This window comes from Oncorhynchus nerka, linkage group LG24 (genome assembly GCF_034236695.1).
Source record: "Oncorhynchus nerka isolate Pitt River linkage group LG24, Oner_Uvic_2.0, whole genome shotgun sequence".
NCBI classification, from domain to species: Eukaryota; Metazoa; Chordata; class Actinopteri; order Salmoniformes; family Salmonidae; genus Oncorhynchus; species Oncorhynchus nerka.
Genome location: NC_088419.1, coordinates 98,298,524 through 98,315,600, shown reverse-complemented (window position 1 = coordinate 98,315,600; position 17,077 = coordinate 98,298,524). Strand labels below are relative to the sequence as shown.

The following is a 17,077-nucleotide window of genomic DNA, read 5'->3' as shown; positions in this document are numbered from 1 at the left end:
ACTTTAATGAAGACAGCTTCTCCATCCTACAGTATATCCCCCCACTTTAATGAAGACAGCTTCTCCATCCTACAGTATATCCCCCCACTTTAATGAAGACAGCTTCTCCATCCTTTAATGAAGACAGCTTCTCCATCCTACAGTATATCCCCCTACTTTAAATGAAGACACAGCTTCTCCATCCTACAGTATATCCCCCCACTTTAATGAAGACAGCTTCTCCATCCTACAGTATATCCCCCACTTTAATGAAGACAGCTTCTCCATCCTACAGTATATCCCCCCACTTTAATGAAGACAGCTTCTCCATCCTACAGTATATCCCCCACTTTAATGAAGACAGCTTCTCCATCCTACAGTATATCCCCCACACTTTAATGAAGACAGCTTCTCCATCCTACAGTATATCCCCCCACTTTAATGAAGACAGCTTCTCCATCCTACAGTATATCCCCCCACACTTTAATGAAGACAGCTTCTCCATCCTACAGTATATCCCCCCCACTTTAATGAAGACAGCTTCTCCATCCTACAGTATATCCCCCCACTTTAATGAAGAAGACAGCTTCTCCATCCTACAGTATATCCCCCCACTTTAATGAAGACAGCTTCTCCATCCTACAGTATATCCCCCCACTTTAATGAAGACAGCTTCTCCATCCTCCTACAGTATATCCCCCCACTTTAATGAAGACAGCTTCTCCATCCTACAGTATATCCCCCCAGCTTCTCCACTTTAATGAAGACAGCTTCTCCATCCTACAGTATATCCCCAGCCACTTTAATGAAGACAGCTTCTCCATCCTACAGTATATCCCCCCACTTTAATGAAGACAGCTTCTCCATCCTACAGTATATCCCCCACTTTAATGAAGACAGCTTCTCCATCCTACAGTATATCCCCCACACTTTAATGAAGACAGCTTCTCCATCCTACAGTATATCCCCCAGCTTCTCCATCTTTAATGAAGACAGCTTCTCCATCCTACAGTATATCCCCCCACTTTAATGAAGACAGCTTCTCCATCCTACAGTATATCCCCCCACTTTAATGAAGACAGCTTCTCCATCCTACAGTATATCCCCCCCACTTTAATGAAGACAGCTTCTCCATCCTACAGTATATCCCCCCTTTAATGAAGACAGCTTCTCCATCCTACAGTATATCCCCCCACTTTAATGAAGACAGCTTCTCCATCCTACAGTATATCCCCCCCCACTTTAATGAAGACAGCTTCTCCATCCTACAGTATATCCCCCCACACTTTAATGAAGACAGCTTCTCCATCCTACAGTATATCCCCCCACTTTAATGAAGACAGCTTCTCCATCCTACAGTATATCCCCCCACTTTAATGAAGACAGCTTCTCCATCCTACAGTATATCCCCCCACTTTAATGAAGACAGCTTCTCCATCCTACAGTATATCCCCCCACTTTAATGAAGACAGCTTTTAATGAAGACTCCATCCTACAGTATATCCCCCAGCCTCCACTTTAATGAAGACAGCTTCTCCATCCTACAGTATATCCCCCCACTTTAATGAAGACAGCTTCTCCATCCTACAGTATATCCCCCCACTTTAATGAAGACAGCTTCTCCATCCTACAGTATATCCCCCACTTTAATGAAGACAGCTTCTCCATCCTACAGTATATCCCCCCACTTTAATGAAGACAGCTTCTCCATCCTACAGTATATCCCCCACTTTAATGAAGACAGCTTCTCCATCCTACAGTATATCCCCCCACTTTAATGAAGACAGCTTCTCCATCCTACAGTATATCCCCCACTTTAATGAAGACAGCTTCTCCATCCTACAGTATATCCCCCCACTTTAATGAAGACAGCTTCTCCATCCTACAGTATATCCCCCCACTTTAATGAAGACAGCTTCTCCATCCTACAGTATATCCCCCCACTTTAATGAAGACAGCTTCTCCATCCTACAGTATATCCCCCACTTTAATGAAGACAGCTTCTCCATCCTACAGTATATCCCCCCCCCACTTTAATGAAGACAGCTTCTCCATCCTACAGTATATCCCCCCACTTTAATGAAGACAGCTTCTCCATCCTACAGTATATCCCCCACTTTAATGAAGACAGCTTCTCCATCCTACAGTATATCCCCCCACTTTAATGAAGACAGCTTCTCCATCCTATATCCCCCACTTTAATCCTATATCCCCCACTTTAATGAAGACAGCTTCCTACAGTAATGAAGACAGCTTCTCCATCCTACAGTATATCCCCCCACTTTAATGAAGACAGCTTCTCCATCCTACAGTATATCCCCCCACTTTAATGAAGACAGCTTCTCCATCCTACAGTATATCCCCCACTTTAATGAAGACAGCTTCTCCATCCTACAGTATATCCCCCCACTTTAATGAAGACAGCTTCTCCATCCTACAGTATATCCCCCCACTTTAATGAAGACAGCTTCTCCATCCTACAGTATATCCCCCCACTTTAATGAAGACAGCTTCTCCATCCTACAGTATATCCCCCACTTTAATGAAGACAGCTTCTCCATCCTACAGTATATCCCCCACTTTAATGAAGACAGCTTCTCCATCCTACAGTATATCCCCCCCACTTTAATGAAGACAGCTTCTCCATCCTACAGTATATCCCCCCACTTTAATGAAGACAGCTTCTCCATCCTAATGAAGACAGTATATATATCCCCCCACTTTAATGAAGACAGCTTCTCCATCCTACAGTATATCCCCCCACTTTAATGAAGACAGCTTCTCCATCCTACAGTATATCCCCCCCCACTTTAATGAAGACAGCTTCTCCATCCTACAGTATATCCCCCACACAGCTTCTCCATTTAATGAAGACAGCTTCTCCATCCTACAGTATATCCCCCACTTTAATGAAGACAGCTTCTCCATCCTACAGTATATCAGTATATCCCCCCACTTTAATGAAGACAGCTTCTCCATCCTACAGTATATCCCCCCACTTTAATGAAGACAGCTTCTCCATCCTACAGTATATCCCCCACTTTAATGAAGACAGCTTCTCCATCCTACAGTATATCCCCCCACTTTAATGAAGACAGCTTCTCCATCCTATCCCCCCACTTTAATGAAGACAGCTTCTCCATCCTACAGTATATCCCCCACACTTTAATGAAGACAGCTTCTCCATCCTACAGTATATCCCCCCCACTTTAATGAAGACAGCTTCTCCATCCTACAGTATATCCCCCATCCACTTTAATGAAGACAGCTTCTCCATCCTACAGTATATCCCCCACTTTAATGAAGACAGCTTCTCCATCCTACAGTATATCCCCCACTTTAATGAAGACAGCTTCTCCATCCTACAGTATATCCCCCACTTTAATGAAGACAGCTTCTCCATCCTACAGTATATCCCCCCACTTTAATGAAGACAGCTTCTCCATCCTACAGTATATCCCCCCACTTTAATGAAGACAGCTTCTCCATCCTACAGTATATCCCCCCACACTTTAATGAAGACAGCTTCTCCATCCTACAGTATATCCCCCAGTATATCCCCCCACTTTAATGAAGACAGCTTCTCCATCCTATCCCCACAGAAGACAGCTTCTCCATCCCAGTATATCCCACTTTAATGAAGACAGCTTCTCCATCCTACAGTATATCCCCCCCCACTTTAATGAAGACAGCTTCTCCATCCTACAGTATATCCCCCCACTTTAATGAAGACAGCTTTAATGAAGACTCCATCCTACAGTATATCCCCCCACTTTAATGAAGACAGCTTCTCCATCCTACAGTATATCCCCCCACTTTAATGAAGACAGCTTCTCCATCCTACAGTATATCCCCCACTTTAATGAAGACAGCTTCTCCATCCTACAGTATATCCCCCCATCCTACTTTAATGAAGACAGCTTCTCCATCCTACAGTATATCCCCCCCCACTTTAATGAAGACAGCTTCTCCATCCTACAGTATATCCCCCCACCACTTTAATGAAGACAGCTTCTCCATCCTACAGTATATCCCCCCCCCACACTTTAATGAAGACAGCTTCTCCATCCTGGAGGGGGAAATCATTCATTTCCAGGCCCAGCGACGAGTCTGTGGCGACCTAAATGTATTGATTTATTTTTAAAAACATGTAACCTTTATTTAACTAGGCAAGTCAGCTAAGAACAAACGTCTTATTTACAATGACGGCCTACCAAAAGGCCTCCTGCAGGGACGGGTAGGGATGAAGAGGACAAAACATCACGACCAGAGAGAACACAACACTGCATTTTAAAACAAACAAACAAACAAACTGTATCGTGCTGCAGGAGGGACTGGTGCACTTCACAAAATAGATGGCATCATGAGGAACTAAAATTAGGTGAATATATTGAAGCAACATCTCAAGACATCGGTCAGGAAGTTAAAGCTTGGTTGCAAATGGGCCTTCCAAATGGACAATGACCCCAAGCATACTTCTAAAGCTGTGTCAAAATGGCTTAAGGACAACAAAGTTAAGGTATTGGAGTGGCCATCACAAAGCCCTGACCTCAATCCACCCCCCGGACCAACACATAGAGGACACACACCAAGAAGACTTACATTCTGCCCACACTTAGAAAATGTGTGGGCAGAACTGAAAAAGCGTGTGCGAGCAAGGAGGCCAACAAACCTGACTCGGACAATAACGCAGGCAGTTTAAATTGGGTATGCTTTTCATCCAAAATTCCGAATGTGCCCCCTACCCTAGGCAAGGTAACTTGAGTCAAACATTTCGGGTAGCCTTCCACAAGCGTCCCGCAATAAGTTGGGTGAATTTGGTGAAAATTCATCCAACTTATTGTGGGAAGCTTGTGGAAGGCTACCCAAAATATGTGACTCAAGTTAAACAATGTTAAGGCAATGCTACCAAATAATAATTGAGTTTCTGTAAACTTTTGACCCACTGGGAATGAGATGAAATAAATAAAATCTTAAATAATTCATTATCTCTACTATTATTCTGACATTTCACATTCTTAAAATAAAGTGGTGATCCTAACTGACCTAAAACAGGAAATGTTTACTGGGATTAAATGTATTTGGCTAAAGTGTATGTAAACTTCAAACTTCAAATGTCTATTAACTGTATCCTCTCCTGTTAAAGTAGAGGTTCTCTGTCCTCATCATAACATCATCCTCTCCTGTTAAAGTAGAGGTTCTGTGTCCTCATCATCCTCTCCTGTTAAAGTAGAGCTTCTGTGTCCTCATCATCCTCTCCTGTTAAAGTAGAGCTTCTGTGTCCTCATCATCCTCTCCTGTTAAAGTAGAGCTTCTGTGTCCTCATCATCCTCTCCTGTTAAAGTAGAGCTTCTGTGTCCTCATCATCCTCTCCTGTTAAAGTAGAGCTTCTGTGTCCTCATCATAACATCATCCTCTCCTGTTAAAGTAGAGGTTCTGTGTCCTCATCATAACATCATCCTCTCCTGTTAAAGTAGAGGTTCTCTGTCCTCATCATCCTCTCCTGTTCCATTAACAACAGATTACTGCAGATGGTAGTTAGACTACACCTCATTATCAGTAGTGTCGCTCCCTCCTCAGAGCAGATGGTAGTTAGACTACACCTCATTATCAGTAGTGTCGCTCCCTCCTCAGAGCAGATGGTAGTGAGACTACACCTCATTATCAGTAGCATCACTCCCTCCTCAGAGCAGATGGTAGTCAGACTACACCTTATTACCAGTAGCATCACTCCCTCCTCAGAGCAGATGGTAGTCAGACTACACCTTATTACCAGTAGCATCACTCCCTCCTCAGAGCAGATGGTAGTGAGACTACACCTCATTATCAGTAGCATCACTCCCTCCTCAGAGCAGATGGTAGTCAGACTACACCTTATTACCAGTAGCATCACTCCCTCCTCAGAGCAGATGGTAGTCAGACTACACCTTATTACCAGTAGCATCACTCCCTCCTCAGAGCAGATGGTAGTCAGACTACACCTCATTATCAGTAGCATCACTCCCTCCTCAGAGCAGATGGTAGTCAGACTACACCTCATTATCAGTAGCATCACTCCCTCCTCAAAGGAAGAGAGAGTTCCAGAACTCCACCAGAGATGTTCCAGAACTCCACCAGAGATGTTCCAGAACTCCACCAGAGATGTTCCAGAACTCCACCAGAGATGTTCCAGAACTCCACCAGAGATGTTCCAGAACTCCACCAGAGATGTTCCAGAACTCCACCAGAGATGTTCCAGAACTCCACCAGAGATGATCTTTACCCCCGGTGTTCTCAGAGGGATGTTTCATAGTATTTGGCTTAAAGTTCTTTCAGTTATCTCTCTCCACTCTAAACTCCAAATTCAAATAAACGCAATCAAAGTTAATTTGAGTCGCCCACCGTATCTCTCACAGAACTACAATGAGATTCACTTTCTATGATTTCTCTCCTTCTGCTCATGAAGTTGCAACTGTCATCTCTCTAGCATTGCACTTCATCGTTTGTTTCCTCATAGAATCATAGCTGTGAGAAGGGTTCTGGTGGAACTGCGGCACACCTGATCAATTTAAATAAATGTTCTGCTGTTTGTTCAGAAAGACATTCAATAATTCAGAATATCCTACTACACCATGAGAAGGCCTATAATTTATCCACAGAGGATAAATAGCTACCTTGAAGATAAAAAAAAGCCTAGCTGTGGAGTGTAGCCCAATAACATAACAAGGCCTAGCCCACAGTCGGGAACGCGCAGAAAATCTGTCAGTGAACAACCAGCATGTAGCAAAACAGGCCTTTCACAATATTTCAAATAGTCGAATAGGAAAACACAGGTTGGAAAGTAAATGGCTCCTGCTGAAAAGAGAAGACTCTAATCTGTCAGCTGCAGGCTTCCAAATATGGTTTTAAAAAATACAATGAGAGAGAGAGAGGCTTTGGGCACGAGCGCATAGGCCATCACCAGCCATCACCAGCCATCACCAGCCACCACCAGCCACCACCAGCCACCACCAGCCATCACCAGCCATCACCAGCCACCACCAGCCACCACCAGCCATCACCAGCCATCACCAGCCACCACCAGCCACCACCAGCCATCACCAGCCACCACCAGCCACCACCAGCCACCACCAGCCATCACCAGCCATCACCAGCCATCACCAGCCACCACCAGCCATCACCAGCCATCACCAGCCATCACCAGCCATCACCAGCCACCACCAGCCATCACCAGCCACCACCAGCCACCACCAGCCACCACCAGCCATCACCAGCCACCACCAGCCACCACCAGCCACCACCAGCCACCACCAGCCATCACCAGCCATAACCAGCCACCACCAGCGAGTGAGCTGGGCATCAATGGGTGAGTCGGTGAAACTGGAAATCAAAATGAATCCTTAGGTTGGTAGGAACAAATCTAGCCTATTGCCATGTTATCTGATATGTTATCTATATGACTGAATGGAAACATCTTTTCGCATCAAAAATATGAAGTTGCTTTGCTTACGTGCTGTAGGCAGCCATTAGGCAGCCATTACACAGGGGAGTGGCTACTATGGCACCTTGATAGTCTTGTAGCCAATGAGATACGCTTTCCAGGAATATGCAGTTGACCTGGGTGGGACAAAGCAAGGCCTAGAACCTTTTATGCGTAATGCGAACTATTTCTACCTGACCCAGATACAAGACGCACCGAGCACGCTACATTACATTGTAAATAGATTTAATTGTTTTAATTTCATCGCTTTAGCATAAAAGATGGCTTATCCAAGGGATAAAATCGAATATCGAAGATGAAGCAACAAAAAAAAAAGGCAGCTATGAAAAAGTATACCGGACGTTTTGAATAAAATACAGGTCACCCACCTCTAGTCTACCTCGGTCACACCCACCACATCTAGTCTACTCTGATCAGGGGAGCGATTTGGACAACGAGGATTTCGACTCAGCCGAAGAAGATTTCTTTCCAGAAGGATTAGATCCACTTTTAGATCTGTAGGTAAATTATGACTTTATAAAGCTATATTTTTATATAAGTTGTCTGCTTTTTGTGCTTTTGATTTAGTTTACATCGTCCTAACTTTATATAATGTTTTCATACCCTACATTACTCACCTCATATTGTCACGACTTCGACCGAAGTTAGCTCCCCTTCACGTTCTGTTCGGGTGGCGCTCGGTGGTCGTTGTAGCAGGCCTACTAGCTGCCACTGATTCTTTCCTCCCCCTCCTTATGTGTTTATTGACACACCTGTTTTGTGTTGGGTATAATTAGGGAGGCTTTATTAGTCAGCCGGCCCGCCTGGTTCTTTGTGCGGGATTAATTATTGTGACCTTCTGTTTGGTAGTAGAGGAACGTGTTTGTTCCTGGTCGTGTATTTTTGGTTGTGAGCACACTGTGTGGCGTTTTGGTGCATTAAAGAGCACAGCATCGCACTCTCTGTTTCCTGCGTCTGACTCCACACCCACCACACCCGGAGCGTTACACATATGTATATACTGTACTCTATATCATCTACTGCATCTTGCCATCTTTATGTAATACATGTATCACTAGCCACTTTAAACTATGCCACTTTGTTTACATACCCTACATTACTCATCTCATATGTATGTGTATACTGTACTCGATACCATCTACTGCATCTTGCCTATGCCGTTCTGTACCATCACTCATTCATATATCTTTATGTACATATTCTTTATCCCTTTACAATTGTGTGTATAAGGTAGTAGTTGTGAAATTGTTAGGTTTGATTACTCGTTGGTTATTACTGCATAGTCGGAACTAGAAGCACAAGCATTTCGCTACACTCGCATTAACATCTGCTAACCATGTGTATGTGACAAATACATTTGATTTGATGTAACAAGTCATTTCAATGTTATATCATTCCAAAGTAGTTATTGTTTATGATTCATATTAGTTTCATCCTTGTAACTTTGGAGAGGCCACTAAACTCTCAGGACCATTGGGGAGCCCATTAAACTCTCAGGGCCATTGGAGAGCCCACTAAACTCTCAGGGCCATTGGAGAGCCCACTAAACTCTCAGGGCCATTGGGGAGCCCATTAAACTCTCAGGGCCATTGGAGAGCCCACTAAACTCTCAGGGCCATTGGAGAGCCCACTAAACTCTCAGGGCCATTGGAGAGACCACTAAACTCTCAAGGCCATTGGAGAGACCACTAAACTCTCAAGGCCATTGGAGAGACCACTAAACTCTCAGGGCCATTGGAGAGACCACTAAACTCTCAGGGCCATTGGAGGGCCATTGGAGAGACCACTAAACTCTCAGGGCCATTGGAGGGCCATTGGAGAGGCCACTAAACTCTCAGGGCCATTGGAGAGACCACTAAACTCTCAGGGCCATTGGAGGGCCATTGGAGAGACCACTAAACTCTCAGGGCCATTGGAGGGCCATTGGAGAGACCACTAAACTCTCAGGGCCATTGGAGAGACCACTAAACTCTCAGGGCCATTGATAATCTGTGGTTCTCACCTCTGCCTTCATCTACAAAGTGTTACTGTTTGTGTGTGTCCTTCACACCTCCTATATGAGTCACTGTACATATAACGTATAGGCTTGGTGTTTTTACTTTACAGTAATGTTGGTTTGTAAATTTAGTCAATTGTATTTCTATGTGTCTTACAACAATATATCCCTTTATTTTATTCACCACAGAGTGGAGGTTGCAGAGCATGACAGTTTGAGAGCCACCCCTCCCCAGCAAGCGCCCCCCGCTAGTCATGGTCCCCCCCCCCCACTGCTATGTCGATCACCGCATCTGATGGTTCTACATCCTCTTTTCATAGACCTCTTGAAAAAGAAACTAGGGGCTTGTGGCACCGTTCGTCCTAACAGAACCGGTTTCACCAAGACCAAGGTAAACAACGTGACAAAGACAGAGGAGATGGGGACCATTCCTCCTAACAGAACCGGTTTCCCCAAGACCAAGGTAAACAACGTGACAAAGACAAGGGGGTGGGGACCATTCCTTCTAACAGAACCGGTTTCACCAAGACCAAGGTAAACCACATGACAAAGACAGAGGAGATGGGGACCATTCCTCCTAACAGAACTGGTTTCCCCAAGACCAAGGTACATCTAGTCTACCTCGGTCACACCCACCGCATCTAGTCTACCTCGGGTCACACCCACATCTAGGCTACCTCGGTCACACCCACCTCTTGTCTACCTCGGTCACACCCACCTCTAGTCTACCTCGGTCACACCCACCACATCTAGTCTACCTCGGTCACACCCACCACCTCTAGTCTACCTCGGGTCACACCCACCACCTCTAGTCTACCTCGGTCACACCCACCATATCTAGTCTACCTCGGTCACACCCACCACATCTAGTCTACCTCGGTCGCACCCACCACATCTAGTCTACCTCGGTCACACCCACCGCATCTAGTCTACCTCGGTCACACCCACCTCTAGTCTACCTCGGTCACACCCACCTCTAGTCTACCTCGGTCACACCCACCTCTAGTCTACCTCGGTCACACCCACCACATCTAGTCTACCTCGGTCACACCCACCACCTCTAGTCTACCTCGGGTCACACCCACCACCTCTAGTCTACCTCGGTCACACCCACCATATCTAGTCTACCTCGGTCACACCCACCACATCTAGTCTACCTCGTTCACACCCACCACTAGTCTACCTCGGTCACACCCACCACATCTAGTCTACCTCGGTCACACCCACATCTAGTCTACCTCGGTCACACCCACCGCATCTAGTCTACCTCGGTCACACCCACCGCATCTAGTCTACCTCGGTCACACCCACCACATCTAGTCTACCTCGGTCACACCCACCACCTCTAGTCTACCTCGGTCACACCCACCACCTCTAGTCTACCTCGGTCACACCCACCACATCTAGTCTACCTCGGTCACACCCACATCTAGTCTACCTCGGTCACACCCACCACCTCTAGGCTACCTCGGTCACACCCACCGCATATAGTCTACCTCGGTCACACCCACCGCATCTAGTCTACCTCGGTCACACCCACCTCTAGTCTACCTCGGTCGCACCCACCACATCTATTCCACCTCGGGTCACACCCACCACATCTAGTCTACCTCGAGTCACACCCACCACATCCAGTCTACCTCGGTCACACCCACCGCATCTAGTCTACCTCGGTCACACCCACCGCATCTAGTCTACCTCGGTCACACCCACATCTAGTCTACCTCGGTCACACCCACCACATCTAGTCTACCTCGGTCACACCCACCACCTCTAGTCTACCTCGGGTCACACCCACCACCTCTAGTCTACCTCGGTCACACCCACCATATCTAGTCTACCTCGGTCACACCCACCACATCTAGTCTACCTCGGTCGCACCCACCACATCTAGTCTACCTCGGTCACACCCACCGCATCTAGTCTACCTCGGTCACACCCACCTCTAGTCTACCTCGGTCACACCCACCTCTAGTCTACCTCGGTCACACCCACCTCTAGTCTACCTCGGTCACACCCACCACATCTAGTCTACCTCGGTCACACCCACCACCTCTAGTCTACCTCGGGTCACACCCACCACCTCTAGTCTACCTCGGTCACACCCACCATATCTAGTGTACCTCGGTCACACCCACCACATCTAGTCTACCTCGTTCACACCCACCACTAGTCTACCTCGGTCACACCCACCACATCTAGTCTACCTCGGTCACACCCACATCTAGTCTACCTCGGTCACACCCACCGCATCTAGTCTACCTCGGTCACACCCACCGCATCTAGTCTACCTCGGTCACACCCACCACCTCTAGTCTACCTCGGTCACACCCACCACCTCTAGTCTACCTCGGTCACACCCACCACATCTAGTCTACCTCGGTCACACCCACATCTAGTCTACCTCGGTCACACCCACCACATCTAGTCTACCTCGGTCACACCCACCACCTCTAGTCTACCTCGGTCACACCCACCACCTCTAGTCTACCTCGGTCACACCCACCACATCTAGTCTACCTCGGTCACACCCACATCTAGTCTACCTCGGTCACACCCACCACATCTAGTCTACCTCGGTCACACCCACCACCTCTAGTCTACCTCGGGTCACACCCACCACCTCTAGTCTACCTCGGTCACACCCACCATATCTAGTCTACCTCGGTCACACCCACCACATCTAGTCTACCTCGTTCACACCCACCACTAGTCTACCTCGGTCACACCCACCACATCTAGTCTACCTCGGTCACACCCACATCTAGTCTACCTCGGTCACACCCACCGCATCTAGTCTACCTCGGTCACACCCACCGCATCTAGTCTACCTCGGTCACACCCACCACATCTAGTCTACCTCGGTCACACCCACCACCTCTAGTCTACCTCGGTCACACCCACCACCTCTAGTCTACCTCGGTCACACCCACCACATCTAGTCTACCTCGGTCACACCCACATCTAGTCTACCTCGGTCACACCCACCACCTCTAGGCTACCTCGGTCACACCCACCGCATATAGTCTACCTCGGTCACACCCACCGCATCTAGTCTACCTCGGTCACACCCACCTCTAGTCTACCTCGGTCGCACCCACCACATCTATTCCACCTCGGGTCACACCCACCACATCTAGTCTACCTCGAGTCACACCCACCACATCCAGTCTACCTCGGTCACACCCACCGCATCTAGTCTACCTCGGTCACACCCACCGCATCTAGTCTACCTCGGTCACACCCACATCTAGTCTACCTCGGTCACACCCACCACATCTAGTCTACCTCGGTCACACCCACCACCTCTAGTCTACCTCGGGTCACACCCACCACCTCTAGTCTACCTCGGTCACACCCACCATATCTAGTCTACCTCGGTCACACCCACCACATCTAGTCTACCTCGGTCGCACCCACCACATCTAGTCTACCTCGGTCACACCCACCGCATCTAGTCTACCTCGGTCACACCCACCTCTAGTCTACCTCGGTCACACCCACCTCTAGTCTACCTCGGTCACACCACCTCTAGTCTACCTCGGTCACACCCACCACATCTAGTCTACCTCGGTCACACCCACCACCTCTAGTCTACCTCGGGTCACACCCACCACCTCTAGTCTACCTCGGTCACACCCACCATATCTAGTGTACCTCGGTCACACCCACCACATCTAGTCTACCTCGTTCACACCCACCACTAGTCTACCTCGGTCACACCCACCACATCTAGTCTACCTCGGTCACACCCACATCTAGTCTACCTCGGTCACACCCACCGCATCTAGTCTACCTCGGTCACACCCACCGCATCTAGTCTACCTCGGTCACACCCACCTCTAGTCTACCTCGGTCACACCCACCACCTCTAGTCTACCTCGGTCACACCCACCACCTCTAGTCTACCTCGGTCACACCCACCACATCTAGTCTACCTCGGTCACACCCACATCTAGTCTACCTCGGTCACACCCACCACATCTAGTCTACCTCGGTCACACCCACCACCTCTAGTCTACCTCGGTCACACCCACCACCTCTAGTCTACCTCGGTCACACCCACCACATCTAGTCTACCTCGGTCACACCCACATCTAGTCTACCTCGGTCACACCCACCACCTCTAGGCTACCTCGGTCACACCCACCGCATATAGTCTACCTCGGTCACACCCACCGCATCTAGTCTACCTCGGTCACACCCACCTCTAGTCTACCTCGGTCGCACCCACCACATCTAGTCTACCTCGGGTCACACCCACCACATCTAGTCTACCTCGAGTCACACCCACCACATCCAGTCTACCTCGGTCACACCCACCGCATCTAGTCTACCTCGGTCACACCCACCCCTAGTCTACCTCGGTCACACCCACATCTAGTCTACCTCGGTCACACCCACCACATCTAGTCTACCTCGGTCACACCCACCACCTCTAGTCTACCTCGGGTCACACCCACCACCTCTAGTCTACCTCGGTCACACCCACCATATCTAGTCTACCTCGGTCACACCCACCACATCTAGTCTACCTCGGTCGCACCCACCACATCTAGTCTACCTCGGTCACACCCACGGCATCTAGTCTACCTCGGTCACACCCACCTCTAGTCTACCTCGGTCACACCCACCTCTAGTCTACCTCGGTCACACCCACCTCTAGTCTACCTCGGTCACACCCACCACATCTAGTCTACCTCGGTCACACCCACCACCTCTAGTCTACCTCGGTCACACCCACCACCTCTAGTCTACCTCGGTCACACCCACCATATCTAGTGTACCTCGGTCACACCCACCACATCTAGTCTACCTCGTTCACACCCACCACTAGTCTACCTCGGTCACACCCACCACATCTAGTCTACCTCGGTCACACCCACATCTAGTCTACCTCGGTCACACCCACCGCATCTAGTCTACCTCGGTCACACCCACCGCATCTAGTCTACCTCGGTCACACCCACCTCTAGTCTACCTCGGTCACACCCACCACCTCTAGTCTACCTCGGTCACACCCACCACCTCTAGTCTACCTCGGTCACACCCACCACATCTAGTCTACCTCGGTCACACCCACATCTAGTCTACCTCGGTCACACCCACCACCTCTAGTCTACCTCGGTCACACCCACCGCATATAGTCTACCTCGGTCACACCCACCGCATCTAGTCTACCTCGGTCACACCCACCTCTAGTCTACCTCGGTCGCACCCACCACATCTAGTCTACCTCGGGTCACACCCACCACATCTAGTCTACCTCGAGTCACACCCACCACATCCAGTCTACCTCGGTCACACCCACCGCATCTAGTCTACCTCGGTCACACCCACCCCTAGTCTACCTCGGTCACACCCACATCTAGTCTACCTCGGTCACACCCACCACATCTAGTCTACCTCAGTCACACCCACCACATCTAGTCTACCTCAGTCACACCCACCATATCTAGTCTACCTCGGTCACACCCACCCCTAGTCTACCTCGGTCACACCCACATCTAGTCTACCTCGGTCACACCCACCACATCTAGTCTACCTCGTTCACACCCACCACTAGTCTACCTTGGTCACACCCACCACATCTAGTCTACCTCGGTCACACCCACCTCTAGTCTACCTCGGTCACACCCACCACATCTAGTCTACCTCGGTCACACCCACATCTAGTCTACCTCCGTCACACCCACCACATCTAGTCTACCTCGGTCACACCCACAGCATCTAGTCTACCTCGGTCACACCCACCTTTAGTCTACCTCGGTCACACCCACCTTTAGTCTACCTCGGTCACACCCACCTCTAGTCTACCTCTGTCACACCCACCTCTAGTCTACCTCGGTCACACCCACCACATCTAGTCTACCTCGGTCACACCCACCTCTAGTCTACCTCGGTCACACCCACCTCTAGTCTACCTCGGTCGCACCCACCACATCTAGTCTACCTCGGGTCACACCCACAACATCTAGTCTACCTCAGTCACACCCACCACATCTAGTCTACCTCAGTCACACCCACCACATCTAGTCTACCTCAGTCACACCCACCACATCTAGTCTACCTCAGTCACACCCACCACATCTAGTCTACCTCGAGTCACACCCACCACATCTAGTCTACCTCAGTCACACCCACCACATCTAGTCTACCTCGGGTCACACCCACAACATCTAGTCTACCTCGAGTCACACCCACCACATCTAGTCTACCTCGGGTCACACCCACCACATCTAGTCTACCTCGGTCACACCCACATCTAGTCTACCTCGGTCACACCCACCACCTCTAGTCTACCTCGGTCACACCCACCGCATATAGTCTACCTCGGTCACACCCACCGCATCTAGTCTACCTCGGTCACACCCACCTCTAGTCTACCTCGGTCGCACCCACCACATCTAGTCTACCTCGGGTCACACCCACCACATCTAGTCTACCTCGAGTCACACCCACCACATCCAGTCTACCTCGGTCACACCCACCGCATCTAGTCTACCTCGGTCACACCCACCCCTAGTCTACCTCGGTCACACCCACATCTAGTCTACCTCGGTCACACCCACCACATCTAGTCTACCTCAGTCACACCCACCACATCTAGTCTACCTCAGTCACACCCACCATATCTAGTCTACCTCGGTCACACCCACCCCTAGTCTACCTCGGTCACACCCACATCTAGTCTACCTCGGTCACACCCACCACATCTAGTCTACCTCGTTCACACCCACCACTAGTCTACCTTGGTCACACCCACCACATCTAGTCTACCTCGGTCACACCCACCTCTAGTCTACCTAAGTCACACCCACCACATCTAGTCTACCTCGGTCACACCCACATCTAGTCTACCTCGGTCACACCCACCACATCTAGTCTACCTCGGTCACACCCACCGCATCTAGTCTACCTCGGTCACACCCACCTTTAGTCTACCTCGGTCACACCCACCTTTAGTCTACCTCGGTCACACCCACCTCTAGTCTACCTCTGTCACACCCACCTCTAGTCTACCTCGGTCACACCCACCACATCTAGTCTACCTCGGTCACACCCACCTCTAGTCTACCTCGGTCACACCCACCTCTAGTCTACCTCGGTCGCACCCACCACATCTAGTTTACCTCGGGTCACACCCACAACATCTAGTCTACCTCGAGTCACACCCACCACATCTAGTCTACCTCAGTCACACCCACCACATCTAGTCTACCTCAGTCACACCCACCACATCTAGTCTACCTCAGTCACACCCACCACATCTAGTCTACCTCGAGTCACACCCACCACATCTAGTCTACCTCAGTCACACCCACCACATCTAGTCTACCTCGGGTCACACCCACAACATCTAGTCTACCTCGAGTCACACCCACCACATCTAGTCTACCTCGGGTCACACCCACAACATCTAGTCTACCTCAGTCACACCCACCGCATCTAGTCTACCTCGGTCACACCCACCTCTAGTCTATCTCTGTCACACCCACATCTAGTTTACCTCGGTCACACCCACCACATCTAGTCTACCTCAGTCACACCCACCACATCTAGTCTACCTCAGTCACACCCACCATATCTAGTCTACCTCGGTCACACCCACCCCTAGTCTA

General features: G+C 49.3%; 1 protein-coding gene across 1 annotated transcript in view; it reads right to left on the bottom strand.

Moving 5' to 3' along the window:
- LOC115123447 (gamma-aminobutyric acid receptor subunit gamma-3) overlaps positions 1-17,077 on the bottom strand; it is a 428,918-nt gene that overhangs the window by 294,750 nt on the left and 117,091 nt on the right. The gene's annotated exons all lie outside the window — the stretch shown is intronic.